The sequence below is a fragment of the Mesoplodon densirostris genome, chromosome X (assembly GCF_025265405.1).
Source record: "Mesoplodon densirostris isolate mMesDen1 chromosome X, mMesDen1 primary haplotype, whole genome shotgun sequence".
Lineage (NCBI taxonomy): Eukaryota > Metazoa > Chordata > Mammalia > Artiodactyla > Ziphiidae > Mesoplodon > Mesoplodon densirostris.
Window position 1 is genome coordinate 133459882 of NC_082681.1, and position 22183 is coordinate 133482064.

Consider the following 22183-nt stretch of genomic DNA (forward strand, 5'->3'; position numbering starts at 1 on the left):
TTCAAGTGCTTCAGCGACAATGTGAAATCTTGGTATCAATGGGATATTGGCCAAAGGGCCAAGGGTGAGTCCTTTGGGACTAGACTGGTCAGGGAGTTGCCAGGAAACATGGAAATGGTTCTAAAGTGCTAATACAACATCCACTTTCAAGGAACATTCTGGATGGAATGGAGATGAATTAAAGAACAAAGAACCACCCAAGATGGCGGCCACCATAAAAAGGGCAGGTGCAGAAGACGTCAATGTGGCTTTGAGGAGATGAAACAGGAGATTAAAAAAACAAAAAAATTGCACAGAATAGAAGTAGAATCACAGAAATGAAGGAAGCAATAGAAGTGAAGAAAGAAACAACTCCAAAACTTCGAAGATGCTTGTGAGGACATCATGCTTGCAGATGATGACCGCTTAGTGATACCTCATCAGATTGGTCTCCCTGTGTTTTCATCAGTCACTCTCAAGAAGAAACAGGAGAAATGTTAGAAGAAGCAAAGGAAAATCTGCAAGAAATTGATGCCTTAGAATCCACAGTGGAGTCATTTCAGTGGGAGTTGGCAGATTTGAAAGTTCAGTTATGCAGAACTGGGGAGAAAAGGAAACCTTGAAGCTCATGAAAGGTAAACATTTAATAATACTTTAAAAATGTGTTTAATAAACATGAATACTGTTTCTAAGAAAAAGAACAAAGAACCAGGTAAGTACAGAATTTGAGGGTGAGTGGAGAAGCAAGATAGGAAGATGGAAAGAAAATTGTGAACTTTCGTCACAGACAGGGCTATAGCTCTCAAACACCGCCCCCCCCCCGCCTTATTGGATGTGTCCAAAGAGTGCATTGCAGTGAAACCCCTAAGATCACCATCGGCAGATGGTGGCCATGGGGTCAGAGAGGTACTTCAGAAACTAAGCCAGCCAGATGGATGGCTAACTGGATAAGGGAATGGGGGTATGGACATGAATGCTTCCAGCACATGGACGAGATGTACTGAAGGTACAGAGATTTGGAAAAGAGCAGCTAAAGGTTGAATCTTGCACATGCCTAGTTTGGAAAATATGTGTAGCTCATGTCACAGGAAAAAGACAATAAAATATCATCGCCATCGTCAATTGCTAAGGGCTACCAATGTGCTAGGCATTATCCTAACACTGTGACTATATATTACCTATGATTCTGATACTGTAAATATGTATTATCTATGTTAACCTAAATTATCGATCATCTATTATTCCTTCCCATTTTACAGAAGGGGAAACCGACATTTACAGAAGTTTTGACCAGCTCAGCTTGTATGTAGAAAAGGTGGGATTGAGATACAGGTTTTGTACCTGGAACGGTACCTACCGTCACTCACGATACAGTATTGTCTCCCCGGATACTAGAATGAGGGGAGAGAGCAGAGCACAGGATAGGGAATTAGGAAACAGGACTAAGGATGACATTTGATGCCACGACTGTGGGTGAGATTGCCCACCGAGGGGAAACAGAAGAAAAAAAGGGCATAAGACATAAGCGTGAGTAAACTGAAACTTCCAAGGACAGAGGTGGGAAAAAGAACCAGAGAACGCAGCTCAGAAACGAGCATGCTGAAAGGTATGCAAAGAACCAGAAGTGGGAATCATCGCAAAGGAAAAGATACTGGAACTGGCAGTAAGACGGTCAAAGGTGACCTTGGGAAAGAAGATCCAGGAGACGCCAAGCCAGTTAGATAGAGGTAGAGATGAAAGTCTGGGACGTGGACCTGATGGGATAAAGAGTATTGATTAAGAAGGTGGCTTTGGGAAGCCCGAAGGGATCACTGAGGCAGCCTAAAATCTAGGGCAAGTCTAAGGATTAAAGGGAGAGAGTTGAGTCCAATTTGTCAACAGGCATTGGCTGGCCAGTCAATTCGTTAGTTTGCTTGTTTGTGTAGACTTTTCAGAGTTTCAGAGGTAGCAAAGTTTCCTGCTACCCATGAGAGTCTGTGAGGCTGTGATCCTGGGGGATCCCAGGAGGGGGTTGGATTTAAAATGCCAGGGAATGCAAAAGGGGTCTTAGCTCGTGTGAGTAGATCAAACAACAAGCAATCCCGAAGGCACAGCCCAGGATGTGAGTCAACATCGTGCAGTGGATCAGGTGAGCATTTCCACACGATGGTCTCCAAGAAACGTATCAGCACCATGTGGTGTCAGACACATAAAGCGAATACGGCCCATTCCAGGTGGGGCTCCGCGACGTCCGCTGGTACGGCTTCAGAACTTTGAAAATACGGGTGCTGTTTAAATGGATTTTTACCTTCCTAAGGATTAGGTCTGATGCAGTGGGCACGCTGTCCCGTCCAAGGGCACGGACATTGCCCAGGTAGACTTGGGAACTAGAGCACCAGGTGAGTATTTTGAGGAGTTCGTTTGGGGTTTTTGGTCTTCCTGACATGGTGGCAATCTGAAGCCATTCATTTCATGATTCTCTGCCCTTCCTCAACCTCTCGAGTACTCCCTTTCAAAGTCTGGGTTCATTAGAGGGAAACCCTATTTTGCTAGGCCGATTTCTTGCTTTCTCCCTCCTCCGCTGGACCCTTTACGGATTTGTGATTGCAATGGCAGACGTTCATGTCTGAGTCCATTTTAATGCTCGAGTCATTCCTTTTTCAGAGTCCCTGGCGAGGAGATATTATCTATTTTTATCTGAACGACTCTAAACCCCAGGGCACCCGTTGGCCATTTACTATTACAGATTTTAAAAGAGGTCACTTCCTTCTGAGGATTTCTATCACTTCACTTCACCAACCAATTCTTCCTGGTTTATCACAGTCAATTTCAGAGCAATATTTTATCTGTGGGATAAAGTTTCCAGAAAGAAGAGAGTTTATCAGATATTAAGCTTTTAGCTGGGCAATACTTCCAGCCAATGTCCAGGAGCTAAAGTCCCAGATCACCAGTAGATCAGGCTTCTGTGCCAGTTTCATTATCTATAGTTAAGAAGTCATTATTCACTGCCTGGACCAGGCCCGGGAGTCTATTGTATAATTGCAAATTATATCACTTGGTATTTTCTCTCTTTTGAAAATCCTTACCAAATAATACCCTAGCATGCTTCCATGTCCAGATTTAAAGTTTTGATTTTATTTACAACTGTGTCATTTGCCCATATTCAGTGCATTTCCCTTACTCCTACAATTAGCTGTGCCTTTTGAAATAAGTGTACATTTGTTCAAATGATAGCAGTCTGAGATATACAAGCAATGATCATGTCATTGACAGACACTGACTTGTTTAGAAGGGAAATCAGTCTTAAGGACCTAAGTATTGGTCCATATACCTTTCCTTTGGAAAGGACCATAATTTCAAGTAGTTAGGAGAAAACGGTGAAAATGGTGAAAGCAGGTCAGATGATTTAGTGTGAAGGCAGACAAAAGACAAGCATTCCAAGCAGTGAGGGGCATGGAGGTGTATAGAACACATAAGTTTTATTTCCTCATGCTTGAGCGATTAGTTCTGGGACCTTGTAAGACAAGGATTACAGGGTCATGTAGCAGAATGATATAATCTGATGACTGTCAACATCTCCGAGGGCAATAATCACAGGGTTCCAAGAAATATGATGACATTGAGAAAAATATGACTTCTTAAGAACATCTTCAGGCACGGGGTAGGAGTGGGGATGAAAAGAAATGGGCGTAAAGGCTCTCACTGGAGTGATGAAAACGTCCTAAAACTGATTTATGGTGATGATCGCACAACTTGGTAATTTTTTTTTTTTTCCTTTGCAGTATGCGGGCCTCCCACTGTTGTGGCCTCTCCTGTTGTGGAGCACAGGCTCTGGACATGCAGGCTCAGCGGCCACGGCTCACGGGCCCAGCCGCTCCGCGGCAATGTGGGATCTTCCCGGACCGGGGCACAAACCCGTGTCCCCTGCATCGGCAGGCGGACTCTCAACCACTGTGCCACCAGGGAAGCCCCACAACTTGGTAATTTAATGCAAACCACTGAATGGTGCAAGTGGGTGAATTTCAGAATACATAAAATAAGCTTCAAAAAATTTGTAAACAGGCATTACATCATTTAAAGAAAAATAACACAGACTGAATTAAAAATGTATGTATGTAAATTTAGAACAGAGTGCCCTTGTGTGCCACTGCAAATTGAATAAGGTGGGACTTTTACATGTTTTATTCTTTTTCTCTCCTTCTGATAAATGTGAACGTGGGTGTGTGTGACTGACTCATCTCCTGATGTTCCTGGCAGGGACATGTCTGCTTGGGAGGACCTTTGCCAGCATCTGTCTGCAGCAGCCCACCAGGATGTGGAATCAGCATGGCTGAGAGAAGCTAAGGTCTCAGGAAAGGTCAACAATGTGTGGGTAGAAACAAGACAGAAAAGCAAACAGGGTTTGACCCACAGAGTAAACTGTGTAACGGGACGGAGTGTGGGGAATGGCCCAGGGCAGTGGCTCAGCGCCAGAGTTACCAACGACTGGGTTCCTGAGGCTTCTAGACTCTGCACATGGTGCAGGCATGGTGGCTCAAAGGTACACGGGGTTCTGGGGGGCAAGCAAGACGCTTTTCATTGCCCCTGTTTTAAATGAGTACCCGATACTCTTAGGCTTCATGGATCGTCCAAAGTCATGATTTTTAGTAAAATCTCCAAAGACAGCAGTATCTTCAAGATTATTTCCATGGAATTGTCCAAGTTTTTAACTCAAGGCATATTGTTATCATTGAAAGGCTGCCAAGGGTGGACGCTAATTCTTTCCAATCAAGTTTACTTAAATTCAATGATTACCGTATAATACATGGAAAACAGACAGTGAACCCTATTTGTTAAACATGTTTTTATGATTGTAGCAATGGCATATCCATTTTGGTTTTCAACGACATGGAGACAAAGTCATTTCATGAATTTTTGTTCTTCCAGCATCCCAGGAAGAAGCAGCACTGAGCATCTTTGCAGGAAAAGCAGAAGTGTTTCCTGCAAGAGATTATGATGAAGCTGGGAATGGAGTTGATTATGTGCTGCAGGGAAAATTTCCCGGGACAGCATTGATGCAATAGGGGACTACAAGTGTGGTGAAGAAGGAAATCCTAAAAGTCTTACTGAAAAACAAACAAGTCTATGAATACAAGTGACTAACTGTGGGCAGCATTCCAAGCAAATTGGTAAATAACCAACTGTTACATTGGCAGGAAAATATAAAAGGGCCACAGAAAGGATTCCCAATATCCCTGCTATGTAGTGATCACAGGTCAAAAGGACACTAGCCTCTCTAATTTAGCTTGCTATTGGAACCAAGAAAAAATAATCATACTCAAAGTATAACTTGATGCCTAAGGTTCATTCAGCTTAAAAGATGCAGAAGTGAAAAAAATCACAGGAACAGACATTCCATTTGAAAACTTCAGTGGCAGCTATGTTCAAAGGTAGCTGGGAATGTATGGCATTCATGTAATTCTTTGAAGAAGGCCACCTGGGGTCACCATATTGATTCTTCCAATGGCTCTAATGGAATATATAATTAGGTGCCACGTATATTCCACACACACCATTGTACCCTAGGAGGCTTCATGTCCTAATGAATGCTTGGGCAGTGGCCATGAGCACTCTTTTTTGCTGAAAATAAGTTGTCAGTAGTCACTCAGCCGCTTTCACACTACTGTGTTTGATAAAATCTCTAATCTCGTAATGTGTCCACTGGACACAACTGTATGTGTTGAGGGTGAGGAAATGGAAGAGAGATGGAAGTCAGTGCAGTCAACACAGAGAGAAAGGCTCCTGATCTAACTGGAATTTGAATCTTCATAAGGTGACGGGCCATTGGTTCCATCCCCTGGACCTCAGGACACCCAGTTCTGTCCCCAGACCAAGGCAGGCTTGGACGGGGGTAACACTTTGTGGGTGGAGAGGAGAGGGAGGCCAGGATGCAGGAGGGAGGTAGGTGACGTGTGATGGAGAACAGGCAGGTGGAGGGAGGGTCCCAGAAGACCCTGTTTATTCCCGGCTCCATGGCCCATTTCAAGTTGGGGAGCAGATTAAACTCAACAACTCAGAGACTCCTGGGATCCCTGCCACCATCTGGAACACCAGCAGCCCCGCCCAACGGCAACTCCCAACAGGACCAGGAATCGCCCCTACGGATTTTCAAGTCCATCTCCAGCCACCAGGCCAGGTTTGATGGCCTCTCGGGACCCACGGGCCTCTTTTCGTGACCTTGGAACCATGTGACCCTGTGTTTCAGGTGACTGGTTTCTGGGCCCCTCCCTCCTTGCATTCCACCTGAGCCTCGGCTGTTCCACCTTTTCCCCAACAGGCTGCCGGGCAGACAGAAACAAGTCTTACAACGCTCATGATACAAACTGAGGCTTTGCCAGGCGCTCTCTCACGGATAAACTGATCTTCCTCAACACAAATTCTGACAGGAGACGCTGTAAGTTTACCTCTCAGGGCTGCTGAGCCACAGCAGAGACAACCATCTAAAACAAGGACCTCAACGATGAAGAGAGATTAAACCTGGAGGTGGAAAACAGCACGGCAGTTGCTCAGAAAGCGAAACATAAGACTGGCCACATGACTTGGCCAGACCACTTCTGTGCGTACACCCAAAAGAAGTGGAACCACGCTCTTAAAGACATCTGTACACCCAGGGCTCACAGCAGCAGGGCTCACAAGAGCCAAAAGGTGAAAACCTACATGCTCAGCAACAGGTAAACGGATAAACAAAATGCAGTCCAGCCATAAAATGCTACAGGATTCAGCCATAAAAAGGAATAGAGTTCTACAACATGGACAAGCCTTGAAAACAGGATGGTCAGTGAGCGAAGCCAGACACAAAAGGCCACATATTGTGCGATCCCATTTATAGGAAATGTCCAGAATAGGTGAATCCATAGACACAGAAAGATTAGTGGTAGAGGCTAAAGGGAAAGAGAGTTGGGTTTGGGGAGGACTGATAAAGGGTATGGGGTTTTGGTGGGGGGAATAATGAACAAGTTCTAGAACTAGAGAGAGGTACCAGTTGAACAAAGTGGCTGGATATACTTAATGCCTCTGAATTACACACTTTAAAACAGTTAATATGCAATTTGTTGAATTTTACCCCAAGTTTTTTTTAAAAAGCGTTAAAAAAAGAAACATCAAGTTGAAGTTTACTTTTTAAAAAAACACCACCAAGTCTTCTGATTTCACTAGCGTGATGTTCCAGCCTCAAACTGAGATGTGGACGAATGCCAACCCCCCACTGTGAATGCAAACAGGACTGTAGGTCACCGCTGGTGACTATCTGGACCCACCAGCCTGGCCCAGGGACCATAGACTCGGGTCCAATGAACCTTCTGCGTAAGGAGAGAAGGAAGGACTACACGGACAGCAGTGGAGTGATAACTTCCAACCAATAAGAGAACACTTTCTACTGTAAGGCCTGGCTGGACCGAACGGGGCTGGGGGGAAGGGAGAGCTGACCTGGTAGCTAGGATCACAGAAGAAAGATGTCACTAGGGTCTACTGGGTGTAGGGAGGCAAGGGCTGTCCAGAAAGACCTATTTTCCAAATCCTATTTAGGCTCCCAGGTCCTGCCACAAAAAGGCATCTGTCATAGGCAGGATTCTAAGATAGCCTCCATGGCTCCCACCTCCTGGTACCCACATCTTTGTGTGATCCTCTCTCCTCTTGAGGATGTGTGTGTGTGTGTGTGTGTGTGTGTGTGTGTGTGTGAGGGGGGGGCCTGAGATGTAGGACTTGGAAAAAGTGAAGGAATATGATTGAGGTTCCTAATCAACTGACTTTGTGCAACTCAATGAGGAGATTGAAGTGGGTGGGCCTGGCCTAATCAGGTGATCCCTTGGAAACAGACTCCAGGCACAGGATTTGCAATCCTCCTGGCCTGGATGGAACAAACAGTCATGGTGTGAAAGGCCTATAGGGAGGGGTGGCCCCTAGGAGCTGAGGGTCCCAGTCTTACAACCACAGGGAACTAGATTCTGCCAACATGTTGAATGAGCTTAGAAGGGCATCCCAAGCTTTCAGGTGATAATACGACTGTGGCCAATATTTTGCAGGCTTGTAAAGACCGTCGTGAGCAGACTACGAGCCAGGTAAGCCATGCGGGCACACCTGACCCACAGACACGGAGATAATCAATGGACGTTGTTCTAAGCCCTTAAATGTGCGGTAATTTGTATCCAGTGACAGACAACTACCACAACATCCACTCCCAAATATACATAACATGGTAATAACACCACTGCATTTAACCAGGATGCAAAACCAGCGACTCTCAAATACAGTGGTCCCCTCCACCAGCAGCCACAGACAGTAGTGACAAGTCACGTCAATCGGACTTACAGAGAATTTTCAGCTCCTTAAGGCCAATGGTCCTGGTTCCTGGGGCTCTTCCTCTGACTCTGTGAGCCTCCCTCCTACCTGTGCAACTGAAAAAATCCCTTTCTGGGTTTGAGTGAGGGGGCACTGAGTTTCTGTCACTTCCAACCAAAAAAACCTGAGTGTGCACCCTCTAGCTCTAGACAGTTATGACTGTCGTCTCCTTGATTAATGAACTCACCTGGACTCATCTGCAATTAGAAGTTCCTGGACTCGACTGCGTGCTGCCGGCCGGGATGAGTCTGCCTCAGGAGATGTCAATTATGTGACATGACCCGGCATGCCCAGGAAGGCAAATGGCTTTCGACACCCCTTTGGATGAGTCACCCAGGGGATGGGTGACAAGATGGTGGGGCAGGAGAACCCTTGGCCCCAACACTACCTATAGAAAACAGATTTATTTTTTCCCACCTGTAATATAAGATCCCACTAGACCAACGACTGTCAAGCCCCAGTGACTTTGTCTTCCGGGGGACAGGTGGCGCTGTCCGGACACATTTTTGGTTGTCACAGCTTATGGGCATTGCTCCACAAGCAACACAGCTGTGCTCACAAGCTGTGACCTTCTACCCACTAGCATCCAGTGTGTAGAAGCCAGGGATGCACATGAATATCCCACAATGCACTGCCAACAAAAGAACGATCCGGCCCCAGGTATCATTCGTGCCAAGGTGGAGTATCGTGCTCTCAGTCCAAGCTCTGTCTTACTAATTCTTTTTTTTTTTTTTTTGGCGGTACGCGGGCCTCTCACTGTTGTGGCCTCTCCCATTGCAGAGCACAGGCTCTGGACGCGCAGGCTCAGCGGCCATGGCTCACGGGCCCAGCTGCTCCATGGCATGTGGGATCTTCCCGGACCGGGGCACGAACCCGTGTCCCCTGCATCGGCAGGCGGACTCTCAACCACTGCGCCACCAGGGAAGCCCATGTCTTATTAATTCTTAAATGCTTTTTCTAGCCCGGTGGTTGTCAATGAGGGGTGACTCTGCAGCTCGTCCCCAACGCCCGCCCCCCGCCCCCCATCCCTCAGAGGTGTTAGTGGCGTCTGGAGTCATTCTGGTTCTCACAACAGGGCAGGTGCTATTGGCATCTCCGGGATGGTGTCCAAAGATGCGCCTAAACATCCCACGATGCACCAGACCCATCCCACGACAAGGAATTCCCCAGGCCCACAGATCACCTGTGCCCAGGCTGGGAAATCCTGACCCAGAGGCATACCTGCTTGCTCGCCAAACGACAATTTTCCCTTCTTCTTAATTAACCAAAAATGGACTTGGTACTTTTTTTTTTTTTAACAGAATCACATAGCTGGCCTTTTCAAAGTCAATACGTGCCTTTCAGTTTAGTACTTCCAGGGCCACACAACACCAGGCCGGGCCCTCATAACCCACACGGTCCATATGAGTTAGGGGTTCTTTGCCTTTCAGGTGCACAGGCTGGGGAGAAGCTGCCCCCTGAGCACACGGGGCACAGCAGCTCTGAGCACAGGGTCCAAAAGGCACAGTCCTTCTGCCCAAGTCTTCTGGCTGCATTTAGGCTTTTGAGTGTTTTCACATTATTGCAAAGCTTGGACAGTGCAGAAGGGTCATGAGGTTTTAAGCAGTGGAAGCTGCTTCTGAGGGTATAAGAGAGCATATGATGATACAGTAAATGGAAAAACAAAACCCACATAGTGCAAACACCATCTGCTGTTCAAAGTCACCATGTGCTAAAAATGAACCCTACCCTGCTGGCAATTACAGCCCCAAGTCCTTGGTCTCAAAAAAACTCAAACAAGTGTGGCTAGTTGTGTTTCAGAGCTCAGAATTGTTTGGATTTTAGAAAGTAATGGCTTTAAAAAAAATCAAAACTAATTCATTAAAAGGATTCAAAGACCCCCTCCAACGCTGAGCTGCCCTCAGGATGGCTTTTGGCACTCATAACAGACACACTAGTCTTCTACACTGAAAGCATTCATTCTGTCACACACACCATTTAGCAACTGAAACAACCAAAAATTGTAACCATGTGAGGTGATGGATGTTCACTAAAATTATGGTGGTGATCATTTGACAATACACATGGCATAGCAAGTCATTGTGTTGTACATCTGAAAGGTACACAATGTTAAGGTCAACGATATCTGAGTAAGACTGGAATATCTATAAATTTGTCATTCAATAAAGCTGGAATATATATGTATATATTCACCATTACCTTCATATATATAGGTATAATATATCTATACGTGTACGTGTTCACCATTACCTTCACATATATAGGTATAATACATCTACACGTGTATATGTTCACCATTACCTTCATATATATAGATATCTATATATGTATATATGCACCATTACCTTCATATATATAGGTATAATACATCTATACGTGTACGTGTTCACCATTACCTTCATATATATAGGTATAATACATCTATACGTGTATATGTTCACCATTACCTTCATATATATAGATATCTATATACATATATATGCACCATTACCTTCATATACACACACACACACACACACACACACACATACTATATCTTCAAATATATCATGTAATCCATATACCTTGAGCAAAGTCTTAGAAAGCAACCTGCAATCACACATATTAATGGTTCCGCAGCGATAAACACGACAAATATCTGCATTCTGTCGGCTAAAGAAAGACTATTCAATGTTACATCAGTTTTACATTCCCTGGTTCAGAACAAGTGTTGCTGCCAGACACTGGGCTTCCAATCTTTTTCTTTTCTTTCTGGTTACAGACAAAGGGCTGTGGATCGGAAGGCAGGGCTTTGTAGAGAAGCAATTGAAGAAGTCAGGCCCTGGCAAAGCCCTCCTACACTGAAGAGTATCTTGGCCAATCCCGTGAACTCACATAACCCCACAGTCTCCTCATCTGTGACAGAGGTGGCAGGTAGGGACCCAAGAAACCCTGGCCCAGTGACTTAGTTCAGACAAGCTGGGGCGTCCTCCAGCAGAAGTGAAGAGCTGTCAGGAGACGTGGGGGAAGAGCTGCAGACAGGACACAGGGGCCCTCTTCCCGCTTCCGTCAGGCCTCCAGGGGCTCCTTCCTGTCTCCAGTTCAGAGGTGCTAAGCTGAGGATGCTCTGACTCCCCAGGAAGCCTTCGGGAATGTTTGGACCAGGGCGGAGGTGTTCTAAACCCCCTACGGTGCACAGGACACTCCCATGTCAAAGAATGATGTGGCCCCAAAAGTCAGCACTGTAGTGCCCAGGCCGAGGAAACCTGCTCCACCGCAAAGCTCTGCCTGATGCATTTTATTCTATTATTTTATGAAGTATAGTTGATTTACAATGTTGTGTTAATTTCAGGTGCAAAGCATCGTGATTCAGGGTTTTTGCAAATTATATTCCATTACAGCTTATTACAAGAGAATGGCTGTAATTCCCTGTGCTATACAGTAAATCCTTGTTGCTTACCTATTTTATATAGAGTAGTCTGTATCTGTTAATCCCATACCCCCAGTTTGTCCCTCCCCGTCCCTCTCCCCTTTAGTAACCATAAGTTTGTTTTCTGTTTCTGTTTTGCATGTGCATTCATTTGTATTATTTTTGAGATTCCACATACATGTGATATCATAGAGTATTTGTCTTTCTCTGTCTAACTTATTTCACTAAGCATAAGACCCTCTAGGTCCATCCATGTGGCTGCAAATGGCAATATTTTATTCTTTTTATGGCTGAGTAATATACCATTGTATATATGTATCACATCTTCTTTATCCAACCGTCTGTTGATGGGCACTTGGGTTGCTTGCATGTCTTGGCTATTGTGAACAGTGCCTTGTGCATTTTAAATGCTTATTGTAGGTCAGTGGTTGTCATCTGGAGCTGAAGGGACATGGGGTAACACCTGGAGACAAGTTTGGTTGTCACATTTGGGAGGGGGGTTGATACTGCCATCTAGCAGGTGGATCCTAAATATCCTCCACACACAGGTCAGGCCCTACAGCAAAGCATCTTCCAGTGCTGCAGCTGAGAAACCCTGGGGTAGACAAATTAACTGTAAAGGAGACCTCCCCACCCCAACTCTCCATCTATCTGTAGACAAGACAACCCCCTGATCCTGGAACCACTAAAGAGGAACACTGGACACAGGACCCATTCAGTCTCACCTGCAGGCTTTCTACCAGAGTTGACAGTCAAGCCGGCGGCCCTAGCTGAGCCCAGCAGTGTGTCTTTCCCTGTACTTGATGCTCATGATAGGCATTTAATGATCCCTCACACTGGCACTTGCAGCATTTCCCAAGTTTTGTTTTCCATCTTGGACAGCCTTGGAGGTGAGACTGCGCTTGTGTTTCATCATTGCTACACCTTTTTTTTTTTCCTTTGCAGTACGTGGGCCTCCCGCTGTTGTGGCCTCTCCTGTTGCAGAGCACAGGCTCCGGACACGCAGGCTCAGCGGCCATGGCTCACGGGCCCAGCCGCTCTGCGGCACGTGGGATCTTCCCGGACCGGGGCACGAACCTGTGTCCCCTGCATTGGCAGGCGGACTCTCAACCACTGCGCCACCAGGGAAGCCCTGCTACACCTTTTTTTACCTGGATCCCAGGGGTTCTAGGTAAGAGTTCACTGACTGACTGATCGAGTTTTGCAAAGTTAATATCCAAACAACGCGGGGATTTTAATCAGAAGACAAGAAGCAAAGAAAACAACAGAGGTGGCCACTGGTCTGGAGAACACGGCTTAGGATTTTTACCCACAAACGTTTAATGCCTGTTTCATCCAGCCTTTTAAGGGATGCCTGACATTTACTGTTTAGCTTTTAAATACAAATAGAGGGAGACTTTATATCTTTTTTTTTCCCCATGCAGTGAAAGCTTTTACAGTTCTGAATCCTGATGGCATCAGTTGTTATATTAAAATCTCATTATAAATGAATATGGGGCAATATCTCAGTTGGGAAATATGAATGACCCTGGAGACACCAATTCATAGGAATAATCTGTCAGGTATTGCCATGGGTTTACTGAACACACAGAGTGCCCTACGGCAAATAACCACATCGCGGAGTAATCTTTCAACAAAATAGTTTCACCATTTTGAGTAACATCATCTTGGATGGCAATTGTTTCTATCAGCCCTCTAATGCCATCTGCAAGGGTGAGCACAGAAGACAAAACTGATGTAGAGAGGAAATCTGTCGATACCTGGATAAGAAGTCAACTAAGCAAGAACTAGACATCTTAATTCTTTCCGATCATACATTCACAAGGGAAACGTGGAGGCTGAGGCTGAACGGGGGGTTACATGCATTTCTTAGCATCTATCTCTGGGGGGGAAAAATAATATATCTGGCTGGTTCCTAACAGGTAGATTAGGTATGGCATGCATGGCAAAGGACACACTGTCCCAGAAGCTGAGTTTTCTGTAATTGACGTACATTTGCAGAATGCACAGGTGGATTTCTGAACCACAGGCTCATTCCCTGCTTAACCCGGCTCCTTTATACAGAAGCCAAACCCTGTCTGCGTAGACAGACACTGGAATGATAAACAGCACCCAGTGTGGCCACAAGGAGTGGTGGAAGCCATGGTCCTGAGGAGACACTCAGTGGTCGGTGTACCTGCCTCTCGAGTAGGTAGGAAATCTGGTTGTCATTTTTCAGGACATAGATTCCAGTGGCTCATGCCAGACTTTGAACGTGTATATTTAGAACAGAAAATAAAGATGTGTGGGACTTCCCTGGTGGCACAGTGGTTAAGAATCCGCCTGCCAACGCAGGGGACACGGGTTCGAGCCCTGGTCCGGGAAGATCCCACAGGCTGTGAAGCAACGAAGCCCGTGCTCCACAACGACTGAGCCTGTGCTCTAGAGCCCGTGAGCCACAACTACTGAGCCCACGAGCCACAACTACTGAGCCCACGTGCCACAACTACTTAAGCCCGCGTGCCTAGAGCCGGTGCTCCGCAACAAGAGAAGCCACCGCAATGAGAAGCCTGCGCACTGCAAGGAAAAGTAGCCCCCGCTCGCCGCAACTAGAGAAAGCCCGCACGCAGCAACAAAGACCCAACACAGCCAAAAAATAAATACCAAATTCCTAAGTATGAAAAAAAAGGAAAGAAAAGAAAGATGTGACGTGGAAAAAAGGTTAAAAAAATTGGAACTGCTATTAAACTCCTCAAAATTATGTTTCGGAAAAGCAACAAGTCCTAAGCTGAGAATGACATTTGTCTTTCATGGAAGACATTTGATGGCAAACACTTCTTACTCATATTCCTTGTATCCAACTCAGAAGCAGTGGTTCTAATACTTTGAGAGCTAGGGTTAATGGACCCAATTTCTCTTTTGAGTCAAGCTACAGCACAAAGTGCACCTCTTTACTCACTTCCTCTTAGGTTTCTTGTTTTTACCCGCAGGTGTTTTCAAAGTATGAATTTCATCCAGAAAGAAACAAATAAAGACTATGAGGCAATTGCTTTCCTCTCCCAGAAGACTCCCTTGTTCCAGAGCAAACAAACAAATGAATACATATCAGATAAACTGTTGCAGGTGGCTTTGCAGATTTTTTTTTTTTAAAGGTAACACTCCAGATAAAACACATACTTTCATTAGTCCCAAGCCAGATAATTCAAACCTCCACCTGCCCACAGCTAACACTTAGCCCTTCAACTTATGTAACTAACTCTTATCCCATGTATTATTTAACTATTCCAGAAAAAGAACAAAACAGGGACCTGTAGACAAAGTAACTATTCCCAGAAGCAAAAAAAAAAAAAAAAAAAGAATCCAACTCACCAACTCATGAGGCTTTCAGACAGAGCTATTCTCTGGCACACAGAGAAGGTGCCTTGACCGCAGGGACCTCACACAGCTTTTCCACTGACTGCACTGAACAGCACCCCAGCCAAGAGCTCAAGGGCTTTGAACAGTCATTGGACAGCCCGGGGAAGTTATATGGACTTACATCACTGGCTGCAAAGTCATCACCGGATAACTGGTGAAGCTCTCATAAAAAAGTTACTTAACACCTGCGTTTCTTCACGTAGTCCTCCCTCAGGCCCCTAGTGCCTCATCTATGAATCAGAGGGGAGCTGGGCTTCCTGAAATGATCAGTCACACCTTGGCAGTAATCAAACGGACACGTCTATCATTTCTGAATACTGCACCGTGATCTTTCTTTTCCTGCTGGCACCTTGAAGTGGGAGGGGGGAAAAAAGTGGACATGTACTCAGAGCATCTCGTGTGTGCACGGGAGTGTCCACGCCACTGTGCACAGCAGGCAGGTGCACACATGTGGGCGGGGAAGCTGAGGGTGCTGGAAAGCAGTGGGGAGGTGGGCGTCACACGTGCGGACAACTGCTCCCCCACTGGGAGGCACCGGGGTACGGGTGAGGCCATGCGCAGCCGGGGCTGCGTGCCGGACGCCCTGTGCACAGCCCACAGCACAGCAGCCCTGTATCCCTGACTATCACGTGTCTCGCTCCCCCCGGCACGCGGCACACACAGCCCCGAGGAAGGCATTGCCGGCCAACACCCAGGATGAGGAAGTCGGCCGGGCAGCCCTGAGTCTGGTGGGCGGAAAGCAGCACAGAGGAAGTGCGCCCGGATGCCTCAGCCCACACATCTGGGGGACACATGTACCCCGGGAAAGATAACTGTCAGCATTTCTCTTCTGGCCTGTCTCCTCCCATCCATCATTATTTCGTTTTGTTTAGGTAAAAAAAAAAAAAAAAAAAAAAAAAAAAGGAAAGACTAAATCTCCACCTTTGTTTTCCATGTCTATAAATAAAACCTTACTTGGTTTTAATTATTTTGTGTGCCTCTGGTTCTTGGCAGGCACTCACATAATTAATACATAATGTAGCGGCTGCTGACATATTTCCCGTTCTTCATGGAAACACAGGGTGATAGTATGGTGAAACCTGAAAAACTATTTTAAGCTGAATAAGCATGACTCTGACATCATCAAAAGGTGACATCTAGGGCTTCCCTGGTGGTGCAGTGGTTGAGAGTCCGCCTGCTGATGCAGGGGACACGGGTTCGTGCCCCGGTCCGGGAAGATCCCACATTCCGCTGAGCGGCTGGGCCCGTGAGCCGTGGCCGCTGGGCCTGCGTGTCCGGAGCCTGTGCTCCGCAGCGGGAGAGGCCACAACAGTGAGAGGCCCGCATACCACACAAAAAAACAACAACAAGGTGACATCTGGTCTTGGGGGGGGGTGGGATGTCTCCATAAAACTTACTCGTTGGAGAGACGGTTCACAGTAGCAGGGGTCAAAATTCCAGGATGCCCGGGGATGCTTCTGGTCACTGAATGCTTCAAAGCCCAAAACTCAATGCCTAGTGCAACTCTAAAGCTGCAGGCTTAATTCCAGGGTAAGTCACGAGTGAAGGCGTGGTTTTGGTGGTCTGGGAAGGGAGAGGATTAGGAAAAGAGCTCCTGGTGTCTTCACGGATCACTCACTGCACCTCTGGCTGCTCTCCTGTCCCTCCCAGCAAGGAATGTAGAGGGAAAGATAAGGTCAAAGGGGCTGATCATTCTCCTGCGGCTGGTACTGTCCAGAGATGGCTTCAGGCCACTGGAAGGGCTGACCTTCCCTCTGAAGTGCATTCCTACGAGTTCATGGGACCTGTCCCAGCTGGATTCCTCCCCATCAACAAGTCCTGAGACTGGGGGAGTGGGGGGTAGGGGGAGGGTGTGGCTGCGGCTCCTTCTCAGCTGGAGTCCCCCCCACCCCCCCAGGAGCAGAAGTCCAAACGGCGGCAAGACTCCCTCCCTGCTGGTCCCCATGGGCCACCGAGGTCAGCTGGCCGTGCATCACTGAGAGCCTAGGGAAGCCCAGCCTCTACTAGCACAGCCCCCTCCCTGGAAATTCAGGCAGGAGTCGGGCCCTTGGGGCACCAGAGATGCAGAATGAGGTCTCACCCTCTCTAAGGGGTCTCACTGAAGCCTCACAGGGCTTGGGTGAAGCAAGAAGCCCACCCCTCCACAAGGAGGGTCACAGAGCTAATGCCAAAGAAACCTCTTCCCAAGCGCCCTCCACTTCTTCTTTTATGCCCTTGCTGCTGGATCACAGAGCCCACAGGGTTCCATGCTGCCTACTTTGAAGATTCCTCCAGGACCTCATGTATTCGTCCCTCAGCTGACACATTACCCTGCTACCATAAATACTCCCCTGGGAAATAGCTCAACTAAAGAACCTAACCTTACACCTAAAGCAATTAGAGAAAGAAGAAGAACAACAAAAAAACCCCCAAAGTTAGCAGAAGGAAAGAAATCATAAAGATCAGATCAGAAATAAATAAAAAAGAAATGAAGGAAACAGTAGCAAAGATCAATAAAACTAAAAGCTGATTCTTTGAGAAGATAAACAGAATTGATAAACCGTTAGCCAGACTCATCAAGAAAAAAAGGGAGAGGACTCAAATCAATAGAATTAGAAATGAAAAAGGAGAAGTAACAACTGACACTGCAGAAATACAAAAGATCATGAGAGATTACTACAAGAAACTCTATGCCAATAAAATGGACAACCTGGAAGAAATGGACAAATTCTTAGAAATGCACAACCTGCCAAGACTGAATCAGGAAGAAATACAAAATATGAACAGACCAATCACAAGCACCGAAATTGAAACTGTGATTAAAAATCTTCCAACAGGGCTTCCCTGGTGGCGCAGTGGTTGAGAGTCTGCTTGCCGATGCAGGGGACATGGGTTCGTGCCCCGGTCTGGGAGGATCCCACATGCCGCGGAGCGGCTGGGCCCGTGAGCCATGGCTGCTGAGCCTGCGTGTCCGGAGCCTGTGCTCCGCAACGGGAAAGGCCACAACAGTGAGAGGCCTGCGTACCGCCAAAAAAAAAAAAAATCTTCCAACAAACAAAAGCCCAGGACCAGATGGCTTCACAGGTGAATTCTATCAAACATTTAGAGAAGAGCTAACACCTATCCCTCTCAAACTCTTCCAAAATATAGCAGAGGGAGGAACACTCCCAAACCCATTCTGCGAGGCCACCATCACCCTGAAACCAAAACCACACAAAGATGTCGCAGAAAAAGAAAACTGCAGGCCAATATCACTGATGAACATAGATGCAAAAATCCTCAACAAAATACTAGCAAACAGAATCCAACAACACATTAAAAGGATCATACACCTTGATCAAGTGGGACTTATCCCAGGGATGCAGGGATTCTTCAATATACGCAAATCAATCAATGTGGTACCCCACACTAACAAATTGAAGAATAAAATCCATATGATCATCTCAATAGATGAAGAAAAAGCTTTTGACAAAACTCAACACACATTTAAGATAAAAACTTTCCAGAAAGTAGGCATAGAAAGAACTAACAACATAATAAAGGCCATATATGACAAACCCACAGCCAGTATTGTTCTCCATGGTGAAAAACTGAAACCATTTCCACTAAGATCAGGAACAAGACAAGGTTGCCCACTCTCATCACTATTATTCAACATCATTTTGGAAGTTTTAGCCACAGCAATCAGAGAAGAAAAAGAAGTAAAAGGAATCCAAATCAGAAAAGAAGAAGTAAAACTGCCACTGTTTACAGATGACATACTATACATAGAGAATCCTAAAGATGCTACCAGAAAACTACAAAAGCTAATCAATGAATCTGGTAAAGTAGCAGGATACAAAATTAATGCACACAACTCTCTTGCATTCGTATACAATAATGATGAAAAATCTGAAACAGAAGGAAACACTCTCATTTACCACTGCCACAAAAAGAATAAAATACCTAGGAATAAACCTACCTAAGGAGGCAAAAGACCTGTATGCAGAAAACTATAAGACACTGATGAAAGAAAATAAACATGATACAAACAGATGGAGAGATATACCATGTTCTTGGACTGGAAAAATCAACACTGTGAAAATGACTCTACTACCCAAAGCAATCTACAGATTCAATGCAACCGCTATCAAAACTACCACTGGCATTTTACCCAGAACTAGAATAAAAAATTTCACAATTTCTATGGAAACACAAAAGACCCCGAATAGCCAAAGCAATCTTGAGAAAGAAAAACGGAGCTGGAGGAATCAGATTCCCTGACTTCAGACTATACTACAAAGCTACAGTAATCAAGAGAGTATGGTACTGGCACAGAAACAGAAATATAGATCAATGGAACAGGGTAGAAAGCCCAGAGATAAACCCACGCACATATGGTCACCTTATTTTTGATAAAGGAGGCAAAAATATACAATGGAGAAAAGACAGCCTCTTCAGTAAGTGGTGCTGGGAAAACTGGACAGGGACATGTAAAAGAATGAAATTAGAACACTCCCTAACACCATACACAAAAATAAACTCAAAATGGATTAAAGACCTAAATGGAAGGCCAGACACTATAAAACTCTTAGAGGAAAACATAGTCAGAACACTCTATGACATAAATCACAGCAAGATCCTTTTTGACCCACCTCCTAGAGAAATGGAAATAAAGACAAAAATAAACACATGGGACCTAATGAAACTTAAAAGCTTTTGCACAGCAAAGGAAACCATAAACAAGATGAAAAGACAACCCTCAGAATGGGAGAAAATATTTGCAAATGAAGCAACTGACAAAGGGTTAATCTCCAAAATATATAAACAGCTCATACAGCTCAATATCAAAAAAACAAACAACCCGGACTTCCCTGGTGGTACAGTGGTTGGGAGTCCGCCTGCCGATACAGGGGACACGGGTTTGTGCCCCGGTCAGGGAGGTTCCCAAATGCCACAAAGCGGCTGGGCCCATGAGCCATGGCTGCTGAGCCTGCGCGTCCGGAGCCTGTGCTCCGCAACGGGAGAGGCCACAGCAGTGAGAGGCCCGCGTACCACAAAAAAGGAAAAAAAAGAAAAAAAACAACCCAATCCAAAAATGGGCAGAAGACCTAAATAGACATTTCTCCAAAGAAGATATACAGATGGCCAACAAACACATGAAAGGATGCTCAACATCGCTCATCATTAGAGAAATGCAAATCAAAACTACAATGAGGTATCACCTCACACCAGTCAGAATGGCCATCATCCAAAAATCTAGAAACAATAAATGCTGAAGAGGGTGTGGAGAAAAGGGAACGCTCTTGCTCTGTTGGTGGGAATGTAAATTGATACAGCCACTATGGAGAACAGTATAGAGGTTCCTTAAAAAACTAAAAATAGAACTACCATACGACCCAGCAATCCCACTACTGGGCAGATACCCTGAGAAAAACCATAATTCAAAAAGAGTCATGTACCACAATGTTCACTGCAGCTCTGTTTACAATAGTCAGGACACGGAAGCAACCTAAGTGTCCATCAACAGATGGATGGATAAAGAAGATGTGGCACATGTATACAATGGAATATTACTCAGACATATAAAGGAACGAAATTGAGTTATTTGTAGTGAGGTGGATGGACCTAGAGTCTGTCATGCAGAGTGAAAGAGAAAAACAAATACCGTATGCTAACACATATATATGGAATCTAAAAAAAAAAAGGTCATGAAGAACCTAGGGGTGAGACGGGAATAAAGACAGACCTACTAGAGAATGGACTTGAGGATACGGGGAGGGGGAAGGGTAAGCTGGGACAAAGTGAGAGAGTGGCATGGACATATATACACTACCAAACGTAAAATAGATAGCTAGTGGGAAGCAGCTGCATAGCACAGGGAGATCAGAACAGTGCTTTGTGACCACCTAGAGGGGTGGGATAGGGAGGGTGGGAGGGAGACGCAAGAGGGAGGAGATATGGGGATATATGTACACATATAGCTGATTCACTTTGTTATACAGCAGAAACTAACACACCATTGTAAAGCAATTATACTGCAATAAAGATGTTTAAAAAAAAATCCCCCAGAAGGATTTATCTTAGCAAGTAGAAAGAGGACTTGGAGTCAGGTCCCAAGCTAGCTGTGCAACCTCGGAAAAGTACATAACCAGCCTGGAGCATTGGCTCTCTCTTCTGCTGCGTTCCACGCTAGGTTATTCACAAGGTAATGGACCAGGACACAGTGGCTAGAACATAAAGAAAGGCTCCTTTTGGGCTAACTTTAGAGAATGGAAGTGAAAAGATTGCACTTGATAGAACTATGTAACCCACTTGTGCTCTGAGGTCAGGAGAAGCAGGGGCTTTGTTTCATTAAGCCTCACAGAGGCGTAGTAATGAAACTGTTCAAGGTGGAACCTAGGTGATGTTTGACATCCTTCTCACCATGGTGATCACCAAAGGAAGCCTCAAGATAAAACCGGGCACATCTCCTCACTTTGAACTCTGCAGAGGAGAGCCCAGTGGAGAGACGGTTGGTGGAAAATTCCACCCTAGGACTAGGGCATGATGCAGTCAGTCAAAGACTAGCAAGCAGTGACTCATTCTCCGAGATGGATTGTAAAGAGCAAGGCTTGGTCCTTAGGGCATTAACTAGAGGAATTCGCATCTCAATGCAAATCAGGCAACTGGGACCAGAGCAATATGGCGTTCGTGGGAGGGTCATCTCTTTACCTGGACGGGGCCTGGAACCTCAGGATCCACTGTGCAGCTGGCCTATTACTATCTGTCATCATCTTCTATTGTCTCTGCACGGGATCAAGTGCGTGCATTCTGGATGTACAGGTTCAGCTCTGCAGCTCTGCAGCTCAGGATGGGCTCAGCTATTCTCCAGCAAGCCAGTGCCACCTTCTAAAGCTCAGAAATGCTGACTATTATGTATAGGATGGATAGACAACAAGGTCCCGCTGTAGGCACAAGGAACTATAGTCAATATTCTGGATAAACCATAATGGAAAAAGAATATGATGCGCGTGACACCAGGCAGCACCCTGAAGGAGACCAAATGTGGGCACAAGCAAGACGATCGGCCAGAGACAACCCGGA

The 22183-nt window shown here is 45.7% G+C and overlaps 1 protein-coding gene and 1 pseudogene across 8 annotated transcripts in view; one reads left to right on the forward strand and one right to left on the reverse strand.

Moving 5' to 3' along the window:
- STS (steroid sulfatase) overlaps positions 1-22183 on the reverse strand; it is a 172133-nt gene that overhangs the window by 137216 nt on the left and 12734 nt on the right. Inside the window, exon 1 of one of the 8 annotated variants that reach the window (XM_060086660.1) lies at positions 15092-15180. The exons of the other annotated variants lie outside the window; for them this stretch is intronic. The gene's annotated coding sequence lies outside the window, so the exon portion shown is untranslated. Of the gene's footprint in view, positions 1-15091; positions 15181-22183 lie in introns of those variants that run through there. 8 annotated transcript variants of the gene reach the window in all.
- On the forward strand, positions 203-17118 carry LOC132482597 (prefoldin subunit 4-like; annotated as a pseudogene).